General features: G+C 45.6%; 1 protein-coding gene across 6 annotated transcripts in view; it reads right to left on the reverse strand.

The window, feature by feature from the left end:
- The window catches only part of PAK3 (p21 (RAC1) activated kinase 3), a 267,243-nt gene that overhangs the window by 198,777 nt on the left and 52,264 nt on the right, over positions 1–16,202 (reverse strand). For 3 of the 6 annotated variants that reach the window (XM_072816519.1, XM_072816517.1, XM_072816514.1), the window contains exon 3: positions 14,064–14,125. The exons of the other annotated variants lie outside the window; for them this stretch is intronic. The gene's annotated coding sequence lies outside the window, so the exon portion shown is untranslated. The remainder of the gene's footprint in view (positions 1–14,063; positions 14,126–16,202) is intronic. 6 annotated transcript variants of the gene reach the window in all.

Genomic DNA, 16,202 nt, shown 5'->3' on the forward strand with positions numbered 1-16,202 from the left:
CTTTCAGCCATGGCAAAAAGTGGCTTTGCCAGCCCTGACCCACACTCTGCCAGCGCCATCCTTTGGGCCTGGCATCTCCCCAGGGGGCCAACAACCCCACTCTCTATAAATGTACATGCCAGCCAGAGACATTTACCTGGTTGCTCTAAAGAGCAGAGGGGTAGAAAGAAGGAGAGCACCTAGGAAAATAGGGAAGAACAGTGTAGGGCATGAACCGTGACAGGAGGAGAGCCAAATGAATGAGTTCTGCCTTCTTCTAGATACAGCCTGCTTAAAGGTGCGTTAAACGCATGTCCTATGAATTTTACCTCAATATAAAAAAAGAACTCAGGGGCTCAGGCCACCACAGTTTCAAAGATAGTGTAATGCAGACACTGGCCCTGACCTGGGGTTCAAAGAGCCTCTTAGAGGCAATGAATGCTTATTTGGGTCTCCCTTGGAACTTGTCTTCTCTGTGCTGCCGCTCATGGTGGTGGCCTGTGAGTGTGTGTGTGGGCGTGTGCCTGTGTGCCTGTGTGCATGAGAGAGAGATTTCTTAGAACAGTTCCTGTGATCCTTGACTGCAGGAGTTTTCTCAGATAATAATGACAATAATAACACTTAAACATTATTAGTTTCCCAGTAGATGATGTGGGCCTTAGTCCCTACAGTGAGCCCCAGACGGAGGAATGACTCTCACACCTATTTTACAGATGAGAGAATGGAGGCTCAAGAAGTTCCAGGAGTTGCTACAAAGTTACTCAGTAACTAAATGAAACCAACCTGCTAAAACCCAAACCTATGCAGAGTCCTCTGCTCCATGTACTAAACACCTACTCTCTGCCAGATTCCATGGAGACACCAGAGCAGTGGAAACAATATGACCTCCACCCTTGAGGTAATGATAATGGAGATCAGGGAAGGTCTCCTGGAGAAGATTGCAAGGATCTTGTTAAGAGTGCTTGGCTGCTAAGTGAAGCAACTCATAATAGGAAGGGCTCAGAGAAGAGCTGATATTGACAGTAACCACAACAGTTATAATTCACTTTGGCCAAGTGCTTTCTATGTGCCCAAAATGTGTTTGCCATGCCTGATCTTATTTCTTCCTTTTTTCTTTTTTAAAAAAGAAAGATTTTATTTATTTATTCATGAGAGACACGGAGAGAGGCAGAGACATAGGCATATGGAGAAGCAGGCTCCCCATGGGGAGTCCGATGAGGGGCTCCACCCCAGGACCGCGGGATCATGACCCGAGCTGAAGGCACTCAATCAGTGAGCCACCCAGGCTCCCCTTTTATTTCGTCCTTACAGCAATCCCGAAAGTTACGAATTGAAACCAGCCTCACTGCAAAGCACGGGAACTCAAGAGACTCAAATAGAAGCCAAACGAAGTAATTCATGCAAAATCTGTACAACTAGCAGGTAGGACCGGACTAGATTTGAACTACTCTTCAACTATACGCAGAAGAAATTAGAGAAATGCCCATCAAACAAATGGCTGTCTTCTATCTCTTGAACACCTACTATATGCTCTCTGCCTCATTTAATGCTCACGACCCTCTGAATTTAATACGAATATTGGCGCCAGCTAACAGATGAGGAACCTAAAGCTCAGAGATGTTAACTAGCCCATGCTCATCAGTGATTCAGTGGCAAAATTATGATGAAACTCAGGTCTGACCCATTCCAGTCATTTGTCTTCTGTGGTCTCCTGTGGGGCTGAGGGCTGCAGAAAGCCCCATTGCCTCTTGCTGTGCATCTGTGTCAGTTGACCTTAATTTGGACACAAATAAGGGAGCTACAAACAACAAGCTAGCCTCTCATTCAATGCCTGGAAAAAACATGATGACAGCATGCAGGCAGAGGGGAAAGGAGCTAACACCGGGACGGGAGGGAGGTGAAGTCTAGAAAATTCTGATGGAGGCAGGGGCTGTTCTCCATCTGCTCCCATCAGGGGAGAGACATTTGGGCTCCTCTCACAGCAGAGCATGCTACAACCAGCAGCCTGTACCTTGACACCTCGTCAGAATTACGTTGTTATCTGCAAAAGCCTTAGCTAGGCGCCAGATGCCACCCGCCGGGAGGGGCTAAATTTCTCCCATGACCTGTATCATGGGCTGGCTTTTGAATAGACTGCTTCACACCCCCTTCCCTTTGCTGCAAGCCTTTGTTTATGCTTGTTCTGTTCAATGGATCAGAGTGACTCTCACAGGACCAGATCATGTGGCTGGCAGGGAGTCACCAGGGTCAAGAGGTCAAGATGATGGGCTGCCAATCCATGGAGCTTCACATGCCCACCCTAACTCATCTGGAAAATTTCTCCTGCAGAGTTGAGCACCAACTACATGGTTCCAAAACACTTGCTGATTGACAGATTTATGCCCGAGTAATTCAGTCCTAGAGCTCTGCCACTCCAAGTGTGGCCCGTGAACCGGTGGCACTGGCATCCCTCGGGAGTCTATGAAAGAGGCAGACTATCAGGCCCCACTGCAGACTTTTTGAATCAGATTCTGAGTTTAATCAGATCTTCAGGAGATTTGCATGCGCATGAAAGTGGGAGAGGCACTGGTTGGTAGGGAGACAGTCGCTCAGAAAAGCTTTCATTATTACCTATCCATAGTAGGTCCCCATTTCCGCTATTTCTCTGAATCCAATGGTTTCCAAATCTGGTTGTACATTATTTCATCTGTGGAGCTGGGCTTTTTTTTTTTTTAGATTTTTTTATTCAGAAATAATCTGAAACTAACAGAAGAGTTCTAAGAATAGTACAAAGAACACTTGTCAGCAGGGTAAGCCCTCACCCAGATTCACCAAATGTTAGCATTTGCCATATTTGCTTTATCCCTCCCTCCCTACATTTCCTTGTGGTTTTTTTTTTAAATTTCTGTTTCATCCGAGTAAGTTGCAGGCATCATGCCCTTCACCCCTAAATACTTAGGTGTATATTTCCTAAGAATAAGGACAATCTCTTACATAATCATAATACAGTTATCAAGTTGAGAAATTTTAACACTGACATGATGATATCTAATAAACAGCCCATATTCAAATGTGGCCGATTGGTGATGTCCTTTATGGCAATCTTATTTCCCATCTGGAGAGTTTTTAAGAAGTACCAGTGCTGTGGCCCTAAACCCATACCAATTACGACAGATCCTCTGAGGGGGGCAGTTGCACATACACACTTTGAGGCTCTCCGTGAGATTCTAATGTGCAGCTGGGACCAAGAACATGTGTGCTCTAGGCTTTTTCTGTGAGTCCTATATATCATAGTGGTAGGAACTCTTGGCAGCACAGTAAACGCTAAGTGTAATTTGTCTAGGCGGCTTACTCCTTTAATATGAGTTCTGACATCACTAACCACCTATGAGGTTTGCCTGTGCCTTTCCTCGCTGCTTCTGATGCCACCTCCTTTTTTTTTAAGATTTTATTTATTTGTTTGAGAAAGAGACTGATACAGAAATAGCGAGAGAGCACAAGCAGGGAGGAGTGGGAGAAGCAGACTTTCTTCTGGGCAGGGAGCCCGAAGAGGGGCTCAATCCTGACCCTGAGATCATGACCTGAGCCAAAGGCAGATGCTTAACCAACTGAGCTTCCCAGGCATCCTCCTCGATGCCACCTTCTTTAATGGAAACAAAACATTCATTTTCCTATCCTGCTATGTCCCCTAATAGCTGCTCAGTGTGGCCTCTTTTTCTTCAAGAACAAATGAAGCCTCGAGTGATATATGTGCTGTGCTGTGTTCGCACAGCTTCATCTAACAAGTTGGCTACATCGCCTTGGATTGCAGAGGAGTGAGGGCAGATGGTGGGAAAAGAACAATAGGGACACAGCAAATCAATGAAGGTGAGAGCTATCTTTCTCTCTGGTCTGGCCATGGAGTTTCTCTAGGGCTGGCCGATTGCTTTCTCATAATGAGACTGTTCTGGGATTCTCTTGGCTCGGAAAGCCGGCTACCGAGGTGAGCAGCTAGAGCAAGCTGGGGCTGCAGAGGACAAGAAGGTAATGTGCAGATGCGGAGTAACTGCAAAACTGAAGCTAATCCCATGAGCCAGCGGGCTTTTGCATTTCCTTAAGGAATCTGGGTCATTCCAACTGGTCAGTTTTAACTGCTCCGTGGGTCTGTTCTGTTTTCATCAGGGAGCAGGCAAAGGGGAAGCCTGGCAGGCCTGAGAGGGAACTGACCAACAGTTGAAGGTCTTTAGCTGGCTTGGTGCAAAATTGTTTCCCTAGCATGGAACCAGCATGGCCACACCACTCCCGCACCGCCTCCCACCCAAATGTCTGTCTCCCGGCAGCCCAAGAATGTCAGCTGTCTTTGAGAATGCTCTGACCAAGGAGGCCAAGTCCACCCTCATATGTGTTGGTGAACAGATTCTGGAAGAAAGGTAAAAGCAGGAAGGAGATCGTTTGGCTTCAAAACTGCTTTGTAAATGTCTGACAAATCGACTTGCTCTTAGCTGGTATTGAAATTCTTTAATATTCGAGGCAACTAGCCTGCTCAGATGGATTGCTTTAACAGATGCATCTTTGCAGTTAGTCAATGGCAAAATATTTGTGAGCGGTTAGTGTCTTTCCTCTTTGCAAGCACTCAATAACGTGCCAAATGAGATCATTCCCTCTGGCCCAAGACTCAAGAACATTCTGAAGTGTAGTTCATCCTGATGGGGGAACCAAAGAAGACTCTGGTTATCACCAAAGTCCAAATGAAGGTTACCTAAATACCCAGACCACCATTAGAAATGTCCTGAAATTCAGACCCATGCGCACTTGCCATTGCTGCTTCTGATCGTCTGTCATCAGAGAACTCTGTGTCTTATTGCAAATTTCTGTCCCTGCCAGTAAGACAGAATGTGCTTAAATTTATCAAGTATGTGTGAATTGCACAGATCTCAAGTTTTCTTACAAAAAGGCCAGCTTTGGGAAATGTTTTCATCGAATATGATGTTTCACATAGTTTAACCCAAGCTAACAAAAGGATTGTCTTTCACATTAAAACTATAAAAAAACAAACTGGCCAATATTCTCTCCAACCACTGATTTTCACTTTCTAGTTATTTAACATGCATATTAAATATAATGTATATACAGATATATATTTTATACATCTATACATTTTGGGGGAAAAGATTTATTTGAGAGAGAGAGAGAGAGCAAGCGAGCACACATGAGCAGGAGGGGCAGAGAGAGAGATAAAGAGTCTCAAGCTGACTCAATGCTGAGCGCAGAACCCGACATGGGGCTTGATCCCACAATCCTGAGACCATGACCTGAGTCGAAACCAAGAGTTGTACTGTAAACTGACAGCACCATCCAGGCTCTCCTACACATCTCTACATTTTAAAAATATACATTTAATGTATACATTTACACATTTTGAGCTCCACCAACTTCAACTCAATTTGATATGTAATAGAGGAGTTCAGACATACACTAACTCGAATATCCCAGCTCTGAACCTGATTCTTCCCCCATCCTTATTGGATGGAGTTAGGCCCCTAACTCCCCCACTCCCCTATCATCCTGCTCTAATTCATCCTCCAAATATACAAATCTTCTGCTTCAGAATAAAAGCCCCAAATCCTTAGTTTGGCATTTAAAGCCCTTGCCAAGACCTGGTCCCAAAGATTACCTCCACCATCCCAGTCCTACATCCAGTGGTCCGGGCAAACCATCTTGTTTGCTACTATATATAAAGCAAAGTAGTCATGTCTGTTTTGGAGTGCTTGCTATGTGCCAGCCACTGTGGTGGCTACTTCCTGTCATTATCTCATTTACTCCCTTCCCCAACCCAATGACATACATTACTTTCATTTCCCAAGTAGGGAAAAACAGAGGCCGAGAGAGGAGTTCAGTACCTTGCCCAAGGTCAGGCAGCTAGTAGGGAGTCTCACTCCTGAGCATATCGTCTTTACTAGACCTGTCAAGATAGGTTTCACTGAAAGTGTCCTGTGTTTTTGTGCCTCCACATTTTTGTTCATGGAAATATGGCAACAACCTTCTTTCTGCCTCTGTTGGGTCTGCCTGCTGAAATCTCGTCCAGCTCAAATAGCGCCTCCTCCATGAAGGCTCCCCCGACTTTCCAGTGTTACAATTCATTCCTTCTGGCTCAGCGTTCTCATGGCCTTCAGCTCTAGTGCTTATACTACTTTTTATTTTTATGTTGTTACCTTTACGTGTTTCCTCCTCCTATCCACCTCCATCCTTCCTTACAGGAAGCTGAGCTTGCCATCACCGTGGCCCTGTAATGCTGAAGCCAAAAGAGTGCCAGTCAGGTGCATTGCCAGGGATGCGGTAGAGGTGGGTGGAGGGGTAGGTAATCTCTGAACTCCCTCCCAACTCAGAAGACCCTGCACAATGGTTCTTCCAAGGGCCGCAATGCACAGTCCATAGCAGAGAAGCTGGCGTGTCCCTGGAACTGCTGAGCTGGCAAAACTATCTGTCACTGTCATGTGTGTTTGAAGGTGACTCTGCTATGCAGATGTGGCTTGAGAGCTGCAGGCCTTGTCTCATTCCTTCCCTACAAAGACTACTCTTGGTGCGGTGCCAGCCAATGCTCTGAATGCATATTGACATCTGTAGCACTTGGCACTTTGGCTTTCCACCTAGGCCAGTGGTTTTCAAACTTGAGCATACATGGGGCTCACCAAAAGGGCTTGTTAAGGCACATTACTGGGGCCCAGGCCCAGGAAGTCCAGGGTAAGGCCTGAGAATTGGCCCTTCTAACAGGTGCACAAATGATGTCGATGCTGCAGCTTCCAGGGCCACACTGAGGGCCACTATCCAGACAACGGCTTCACTTACAAGGAGATGGTTCCTCTCTGAGTGTTGCCTATGGAATCTGGGGGGCTGGTGGGTGTGCAGTGGAGGGAAAACCCTGAACTGGGAGCCTAAAGATCAGGATTCTACTGAAGCTGCCAGCTCTAACGAGCTGTGTGACCTTGGGCAAGTCTCAGCACCACTCAGGATCTCTGGCTTCCTCACTGGCACATGGACAGGGTGAAGTTGGTGATTGCTATTCTGGGTATTTCTGGAATTCAGAGTTGTTCTGTCAGTCTCATCTTTGGTCCAGCCTTTCAAGCTGGGAAGCCAGATATTGCCACGGCACCTCTTCAAACAATCAAGTGCCCACTCCTGCCCAGCATCACTCCAAGCTGGAGTGGCCCACTTGTTTGAGGTTTTCCTTCTTCAGCCATCCTTATACATGGAGCCTGAAGAAGGAAGTTGATGCCCTCCCTCTTGGAAACCCAAAACTGCCATGTTGGGGCATGTGCATCTTGTATTTAAAACGCACTTTAGCACAGAGATAAGGACACAGAATCCCAGTGTTGGTCTCCTGCGCATAAGTGGTTCTAACTACTTACTGTGCAACCTTGCATGCATTAACATCTCTGAGCCTCCCTTAGCCAACTTTGAAACAGAAAAACAGTACCTGTTCCATGGTACAGGGTTGTTGTGAGGACTAAAAGAGATAATGCATGCAAGGCATTCACTCATAGTGCCCAACACATAGTAAGTGCTTAAAATGGTTAAGTGTTGTTTCTATTTTTTGAAAAACTTATTTATTTATTTATTTATTTATTTATTTATTTATTTATTTGAGAGAGACAGATAGCACAAAAGCAGGGGGAAGGTCAAAGGGAGAGGGAGAAGCAGACTCCCTGCTGAGTAGGAAGTCCGACATGGGGCTCTATCCCAGGAACCTGAGATCATGACCTGAGCCAAAGGCAGACATTCTTCCATCTGAGTCGCAACAGGGCAGGGGGTTGGGGGGTGGTGGTTAGGTTAGGTTATGAAAATAGTGTTATAGGGGTATGGTGGGTTAATGTGTTATAGTGTGGCTGGAGGGCTATCCTCTTTATACCTCCCCATGGTACACAACAAGAGTAGTAACACCTTGCACATATGTGATACACTTTGTAGATACTACCCCATTAAGTCTTCTCATCCAGTCTTTGTAATGCTGGAAGGACAAAGCAAACACACTTCTATGGACCTCTGGGAGGCTTGCAATGTTCCAAATGACCACTGCTGTCTACAAGCCTCCCATGCAGCCAGTCTGGCTTTCCCTGTGTGCATTTCTGTTCCTGTATGGTTGGAAGAGGAAGCATCCTGGGCTGTGGCTGCCAGCTGAGGAGCCTCCAGGGAACCCCTCTGGTACTCGGCCTGTCTTTTTCAGGCACACATCAGACTAGGGGGCTGCTTCCTGTGCGGCATCACAGCCTGCATTCTGTTCAGTGCATATGTTCCCAGACCCCAAACATCCAAATGATGCTAACTGAATGACTCGGGGACTTTCGATAACAAACATAAACCAAACCAGAAATATGTTCCAGGTTTTTGATCAGTCCCACTTATTAGTCCAAGAAAAATCAGCCCACCCCTCTATGCTACAAATTACACTTCTCAATTAAGGCGAAAGCAGAAAGATGTCTTAGGCTGTGGTATTACTGCCACACTCAGCATTAATTAGAGTTCAATGACTGGAGAGGAAAGAAGAACGGGAGACTCAGAACCTTATCTTGGTGCTTACTAATGATGTGGTTCCTCACCAGAAATTGGACAGGTATTCTAGACTCCAGCAATTTCACTTCCTTGCTCTTCCCTTCCCTTTGCATTTCTGTCGTCTGTGACTCTGCTGGAAACCTTGATTTAGTGTCTATTGTTTGACTCCCTTGATCCTTCCTCTGTGGCCAGGTTCTGTCTGTTATGTTTAGGACCACGGGAGGAGGCACACTGATCTTGCTTACCTTGCTCTAGGTCCATTGGGTTTCCTACTGCTCCTTAACCTGGTCAGGCTTCAAGGCCTTTGCACTAGCCACTCCCTCTGACAGGTGCCCTCCTTTTTGGGCCTCTTGCTCCCTCTCTTCTTTAAAGTCTTTTATTCAAATGTCATCTTCTCAGTGAACATCTCATTTTAAAGCTACCCTTCTCCTCCTCCCTACCTGCCTTTCCTCTTCCTTTCTCTTCATAGTGCCCCCTGCCTTCTAATATACAATATAAATAATATAATTTATACAATATGATAACTTCTAATATCTGATACAAATAACTGATTATTTTATTTATTGTCGCCCCCATCTCCCTTCCTCCTTCTCTCCCTTTTACCGTCCCAAAATGTAAACCCCAGGAAGGCAGGGATATTTTTAACTTTTTATTTTGAAATAATTTTATTGAGCAGTCTTTTTTTTCTGGAGGATGGGGTGATGATCTTTTTCTTTTGTAACTTCTATCATAAAATGGAATGTTTAGGGCTGACATTTCTCTTTTACTTCAAAAGCAGGTTCCCCCGGCAACTTCTTTAATAAGAAGAATAAGTAATAATACATAATTAGTGGATCTAATTGACAGATGAGGACACTGAGATTCAGGAAGCATAGCGGATACTGTCAATGTCCAGCCCTTATCCTTCTGGCATTTCTCATATCTGTGCCTGACAGGGTTCAAAATGCCTGAAATACTTTTAAACCTTAAAGGAAAATTGTAAACCCAACACGGAGAGTTACTGTATATCCTTTACTCGACTTCCCTAATGTTAACATCTTACATAATAATGGTAAAAGTATTGGGGCGCCTGGGTGGCTCGGTCGGTTGAGCACCCGACTCTTGGTTTTGGTTTTGGCTCAGGTCATGATCTCAGGGTTGCGAGAGCTAGACCTGGGGTAGGCTCCGCACTCAGCATAGAGTCTGCTTGCGATTCTCTCTCCCTCTCCCTCTGCCCCTCCTCCTGCTCAATCTCTCATTCTCTCTCTTTCTCTCTCTCTCTAAAACTAAATAAACAAAATCTTTATAGAAAATAATGGCAAAGGTATCGAAGCCAGAAAATTGATGGTGATACAACACTATCAACAATCCACAAACTTTACTCAAATGTTCCCCGTTTTCTCACCAGTGTCCTTCTGCTAGGCAAGGATCCAACCCAGGAGCTCATTCTATTTGTTGCCATGTCTTGTTAGGTTCCTCTAACCTGTGACAGTTTCTGTCTTTCATAACCTTGATGATTTGACAAGTACAGGCCAATTATGAGATCGTTTCCTTCAATCAAAGTTTGTCTGCTGTTCTCTCATGGTGAGACGATGACTGTGCATTGGGGCAAGAATACTACAGAGGTGAGAGGTTGGAGAGGCTGGGGTTTTTTGTCCATGGGCTGCAGGTTCGATTTCCAGTTGACTGGAATGGAGCTTACCACATCGGAAGTACTCAGTATTTGTGAAGATACAGACCAGACCACCAGAGACTAGACCACCAGGCACCCACACTCCTTTCTGGTCATGGGAGATGATGTTTTGTGGAATATCATGTATGTGGGAACCTCTTGTGGCTTTGAGGAGGAGTAGGTAAGACAACTGAGGTAGGGTGAGAGTCCCCTACCACAAAACTAAACAGTAATAGGCAAAGGACTCCACGTAGCATGTAGCCCAGTGGGGGAAAAATGGTCGAACGCTTGGACAAAATGGTAGCCATATTTTTTTACTTGAAAAAGTACTACCCTCCCCTCCTGCTAGAGACTGAACGTTTGTATCCGCCCCAAATTCCTATGTCAAAACCTAATCCCCAGTGTGATGGCATTTGGATGTGAGGCCTTTAGGAGGTGATCAGCTCATGAGGCTGGAGCCCTCCTGAATGGGGTCAGTGTCCTTATTAAAAGAGACCCTACAGAGTTTATTTGCTCACTTCCGCCATGTGTCGCTATAGTGAGAAGATGAGCATCTATGAACCAACGAGAGGTTCTCATTAGACACTGTATCTGTCAGCACCTTGATCTCAGATCTTGCTAGCCTCTACAACTGGAAAATATAAAATTCTGTTGTTTCTAAGCCAGCCAGTCTATGGTATTCTGTTATAGGAACAGGAACAGACTAAGCGACAGCCCGAAAAAAGCACACTAAGGTTTTGTCTGAGGACTGATATGGAGAGAATACATGTGAGGAGCTTGGAGCAGGATCTGGAATATAGTAAGCACTCGAGAGGCATTGTGCAAATTTCTGTACCTTCCAGAACACTATCCAATAAATCATCTTAAGATACTCAAAACAACGCCTTAGGGGCAGAGACTATTACTTTCATTGACTGATAAGGAAATCGAGGCTTAGAGAACTGAAAGGATTTATCCAAGGTCTCTGGGCTAGCAAGGGAGAGAGCTGGACTGAGATGTAATTCATATGTGTCTAGTCCAGAGCCGTTCCCATACTCCCCTCGACATACAGTACTGCCTCACCAAATGCCAGCAGTCACGGAATGAGAATATGGGCTTCAGCTCATCTCTGAGCATCTCAACCTTCTTGGTGTTGGACAGGGTCTGGGGCACTGTCAACCTTCTATGATCTTACAGTACACATGAGAGAGGCAGTACTAAAACTATCCCAACAAGTATCCGTGGAACAACAGGTGTACTGCCAATCATTAGGCAGCTTCCACCCTTTGATACAGGGCTTTGGAGATGGTTGTTTGGATGTTGGGAGGCATCTTCCAAGGGAAGGATCACTGTAAGCAGGGGTAAGCACCCAAGTCAGCCTACCAAATGTGAAGATAGAGCACTGCTTTGGCTCCAGAGCCTTCTCCGCAGGTTTTTTAGGGCAAGAGGAGAGAAGAATGAAACAAGGCCGAAGAGGCAGGCAAAGGCTGGATGCCGCCAGGCCTTGATGGCCTAGGAAGAAAGTTGGATTGAATTCTCTGTATGGATGGGAAGCCACTGGAGGCTTTTAAGCCAAAAGAATGATATCACCTGTTTTACATTTTTAAAGAGAGCACCCTGATGCTATAATAGAGGACTATGGAGAATGTGATTCCATAGTCAGACTGAACCAGGCTTGAGTCTCCACCCTTCCCCTACGTAGCTTGAATCTCTTCTGTTCACTGGAGACAACAGTAGTATTCACCTCACCGAGATGCAATGAGGAGTACAACCGACAAGGTATGTAAAGTGCTTAGCTCAGTGCCTGGCCCATAGTAGGCGCTCAGTATCTGTTAGCTGCAATTAAGAGTAGCAATAGTACTACTACTACTATAGTAGTAGTAATTATTGGAATATTTAGTACTACAGTTACAACTTTGAGAAAACACACAGGATGTGATCCAGATCAGGTATTAGGTCAATGCTGGTTGAAGTTAACTTTCTGGACTCTTAAGACCTAACACTATGGTGGAGTCTTTGGGTGCCAGGTGAGAAGATGGAAAAGGTCTGTCTGGGGTTGCTGCCAATTAGCCAGGGGGGTTGCCCTGTGTCTTCTGCCATGTCCAGGACCCGCACTTGCCACTGGCTTTGGCCCCACAAGGCGCTGTGTCTGGGTGTAAAGTGTGGCAGCAGGGAAGGCATGGAAAAGGAAGCATTTTTTTCCTCATTTTTTTTTGTGTCAATTCCCAGAGTCCCCAGGGGTTCATTCATCCAAAAGTTGTCAAGTGCCTTCTGTGTACTAGCTCAGTGCTGGGCCGTGCCATCTTCCTGGCGACAGCCGAGTCACAGGCCCCATGGGGAGGGCCCACTGCGCCAAGCCATCACCTTACCCTGTGGAAGTTGTGCAATGCAGCAACTGGGAAAAGCCAGGTGCCAAGACTACCAGGCACTGCATGGGCATGCGCCTCTCCTTTGTGGACTCCAGTTTTGCTGTTCCTTGGCCTGAGCTACAGGATGTTATTAATTACCCTCCAGCCAGCAAGGGCAGGCAGGGTTGCTGGTGTGGCACGCATCTCACACGCGCCCAGTGCCGCAGACAGACAGGCCATGCCTGGAGAACGGTGATGACGCAAAGTGGTTTCGCCTCTGGCACCCTCCTGAGCTCTGTGGTCTTGTCTGACCACACCTGCTTCTTACAGTCCCAGAGCCTGTCCTCTCCCTGGAACAGATGACTACAGAGACATTGTATGCCCTCTTGGCAAAGAGAGTCCTGCCACACCAACCCCTGCTTTGGCTGTCTGGCCCCAGGGCAAGCTTGGTATGCCAGGAGCAGTACAGGAATGACTAGAACTGAAACTAGGGTGCTGCTCCATTCACCTGCCACTTTCTCCTGCTACTCAGCTCTTTGATATTTACTCTCCTGCATGTCTGCAGTCATTTGATCATTAACTTATTCAGCAATATTTGCTGAGTGCCTACTCTGCACTGGGCACTGTGGGAGGTTATGGCCCAAGACCAAGGCCCTGCCCTCACCCAACTGACATTCTAATTTGGGGGTCTCGGTCATTTTCTTTAGAATATTATTTCTCCCATCCCCCAAATTAATAAAACTCTCTCTCAAGGCTAATCCCCCTGAGATACTGCTTCTACCCCATTTCTGTCCTCCTCTTAATACTAAAACTTTGGGGCGACTGTTTATGCTCATTGCCTCCAAATTCTCTCCTTCTCTCTCTTGAACTCACTGCCATCACAGTTCTGATCAAGATCACCAGTGACCTACCTGTTACAAAATCCGAAAGTCAGTGGTTATCTCTGTCCTCATCTTACTCGAACTCTTGGCAGTGGCTGACACTAAGTGAGCCCTCACTCTTTCTTAAATAACTTTCTTCTCTCGGCTTCCAGGAAACCACATTCTGTTGGTTTCCTCCTTCTGCTCTGACTGCTTCTGCTCAATCCCCTTTGCTTGTTTCTCCACAACCCAACCTCTAATCTTTGGAGTGCTTTAGGTGTCAGTCCCTGGGCTTCTTCTCTTTTCTACTTGAGCTTACTGTCTAGGAGATTTCATCCAATCTCATGGCTTGCAAAGTTCTGTCTCCAGGCCAGACCTCTCCTATAAAGTCCAGGATCTATCTTGCTACTTGACATCTCCAAGTGAAGGTCTAGTGGGCACTTCAAACTTAGCAAGTTCAAAATTAAGCTCTTGATGTTTCCTCCTAAAACCTATTCTCCCGCTGCTGCCCTACCCATCTCAGTGTAATGGCAACTCCATTCTTCTAGATGCTCAGGCCCCAAAGCAAGTTGTCCTTCTTGACTGTGCACTGTGTCTCATGCCCAACATGCAGTCTGGCAGCAAATCCTGTATATCTTAACTCCCAAAATGCAACCAGATTTTGACCATTTCTCATAGGTTCTCACAGCAGTGCCATTCCTACCATCCTTCTTCAAGCCACCATCGTCACTTGTGTCTCACCTAGATTATTGCAGTGACGTCCTTGCAGGTTTTGCTGCTGTTACCCTTTTCCCGATTCAGTTCTGTATGGAAGGAAGAGTGAACCTATTAAAATCTCAGTCAGCTTATACTACTCTCTGCTAGAAATTCCTCAGTGATAACCCTTCTTACTCAGAGTAAAAGACAAAGCTCTTAAAATAACTTCTAAGGCTCTATATTATCTGCTCCCCTCTATTAAGTTTCTAAATTTATCTCCTACCAATCTTCCCCTTGTTCTCAGCTCTCTAGCCACACTGGCCCCCTTGCTGCTCCTCAAACACACCAGGTATAATCCAGCCTCAGGGCCTTTGCATTTACTATTCTGTGCCTTGGATGCTCTATATTCAGATAACTGCAGATCTAGATCTTTCACTTCTTTCAAATCTTCACTCGAGATTCACCTTTCCAGGCCATTCTATGGAAAACTTTTCTCCCTCCCCCCCCACCCAAACCCCCCAATACCTCCATTTTATGCTGTAGATTTCCTCCTGATCACTTATCATAATCTAACATACTGTATGTCTTAGTCTGCTCGGGCTGCCATAACCAAATACCATAGAGTGGGTGGCTTAAACAGTAGAAATGTATTTCTCACAGTTCTGGAGGTTGGGAAGTCCAAGGTCAAGGTGCCAGCAAGGTCAGTTTCATTCTAAAGTCTCTCCTCTTGCCTTCTACATGACTGCCATCTTGCTGTGGGCTCACACAACCTTTGTGTGTGTGTGTGTGTGTGTGTGTGTGTGTGTGTGAGGGAGGGAGGTGGAATCGGGGAGAGAGCAAGCTTTCTGGTCTCTTGTCTTATAAGGGCACTATTCTCATAAGACCAGGGTCCTACCGTCATGAGCTCATCTAACCCTAATCACCTCTCAAAGGCCCTGTCTTCAAATATCACATTGGAGGTAAGGGTTACATCATATGAATTTGGGGTGGGGGGAGTTATAAACATTCAGTCCATAATACTATATATATATATACATATAAAGCTATATGACTATGCGTATTTGCTGATCTTCTTTATTGTTTGCCTTCTCCCACTAGAATGGAAGTTTCATAAAGGGTTAGAATTTGTGGGTTTTTTTGTGTGTGTGTTCATGATTTTAATCCCTGTGTTTCGAGTACAGCCAGACAAAATAGGCGCTCAATAAATAATAAATGAATGAATGAAAATAATTACACCTGGTGATAAGGACTAAGAAGAAAATAAACAAGCTCATAGGTTAGAATGGAGGCTGTGAACCTTGCCTACACATTAAAATTACCAGGGGAACATTTAAAAATAGAGATAACCCAGGCCTTATTCCCAGAGGTTGTGATTTCTGTGGTCTAGAAGGGACCATTTTTTAAAAATGTTCTCTGGGTGATTCTTAAGGTGAAGTGAGGGCTGAGAACCAGTGAGTTTGAGGTTAACAAGGAGGTACATGAACCATCAGGAAGCTACTTGAGATAGGGTGAGCAGGGAAGAAGGCTTAAATAAATGATCTTGGTTTGAGATGGTATCATCTAAGCGGTAACCTGAAGGACAAAAGGAAGCTCTGGGAAAGTTGAGGCATAGGTGGGATCCAATTCCTGGTGGTGGACAGAACAAAAACAAAGGTACCAAGGCAGGAATGAGCTTGTCATGTTCTCACAACAGAAGACCAGTGTGGGTGGTACAGAGTGGGCAAGAGGAAGAATGCATCAAGATGACTTTGATATGCAGGAGCCAGATTATGCAGGGCCTTGGAGACCATGAGGAGACTGGACTTGATGCTACATGAAATGGGAGCCACTGAAGGGTCTTGAGGAGGTGAATGATGTAATCTCATTTTACTTCTTTCTACTGTGCAGTGCTGTCTGGACTACAATGGGTGAAACAACTTAGAAGACTATTTTGTGGTAGTTTAAGGGGGACTTGGTGGTGGCCTGAACTAGGTTCTTGCCTAATATCCATTTCCATGTAGACAGCAGAAGTCTTAGAGTGGTACACAAATCCAGTCTACCCAGATGCAAACACACTCAGGGCCACTGTTTTCTGGAAAACTTTCCAAAGTTAAGATACCGTACATTGCTAATTCTGTGATCAGTGGCTCAGTGGTTGGAATGTGTATGCTATGGCCTGCCCTAGGGACAAGGTCCCGTTGATCA

The sequence above is a fragment of the Canis lupus genome, chromosome X (assembly GCF_048164855.1).
Source record: "Canis lupus baileyi chromosome X, mCanLup2.hap1, whole genome shotgun sequence".
Lineage (NCBI taxonomy): Eukaryota > Metazoa > Chordata > Mammalia > Carnivora > Canidae > Canis > Canis lupus.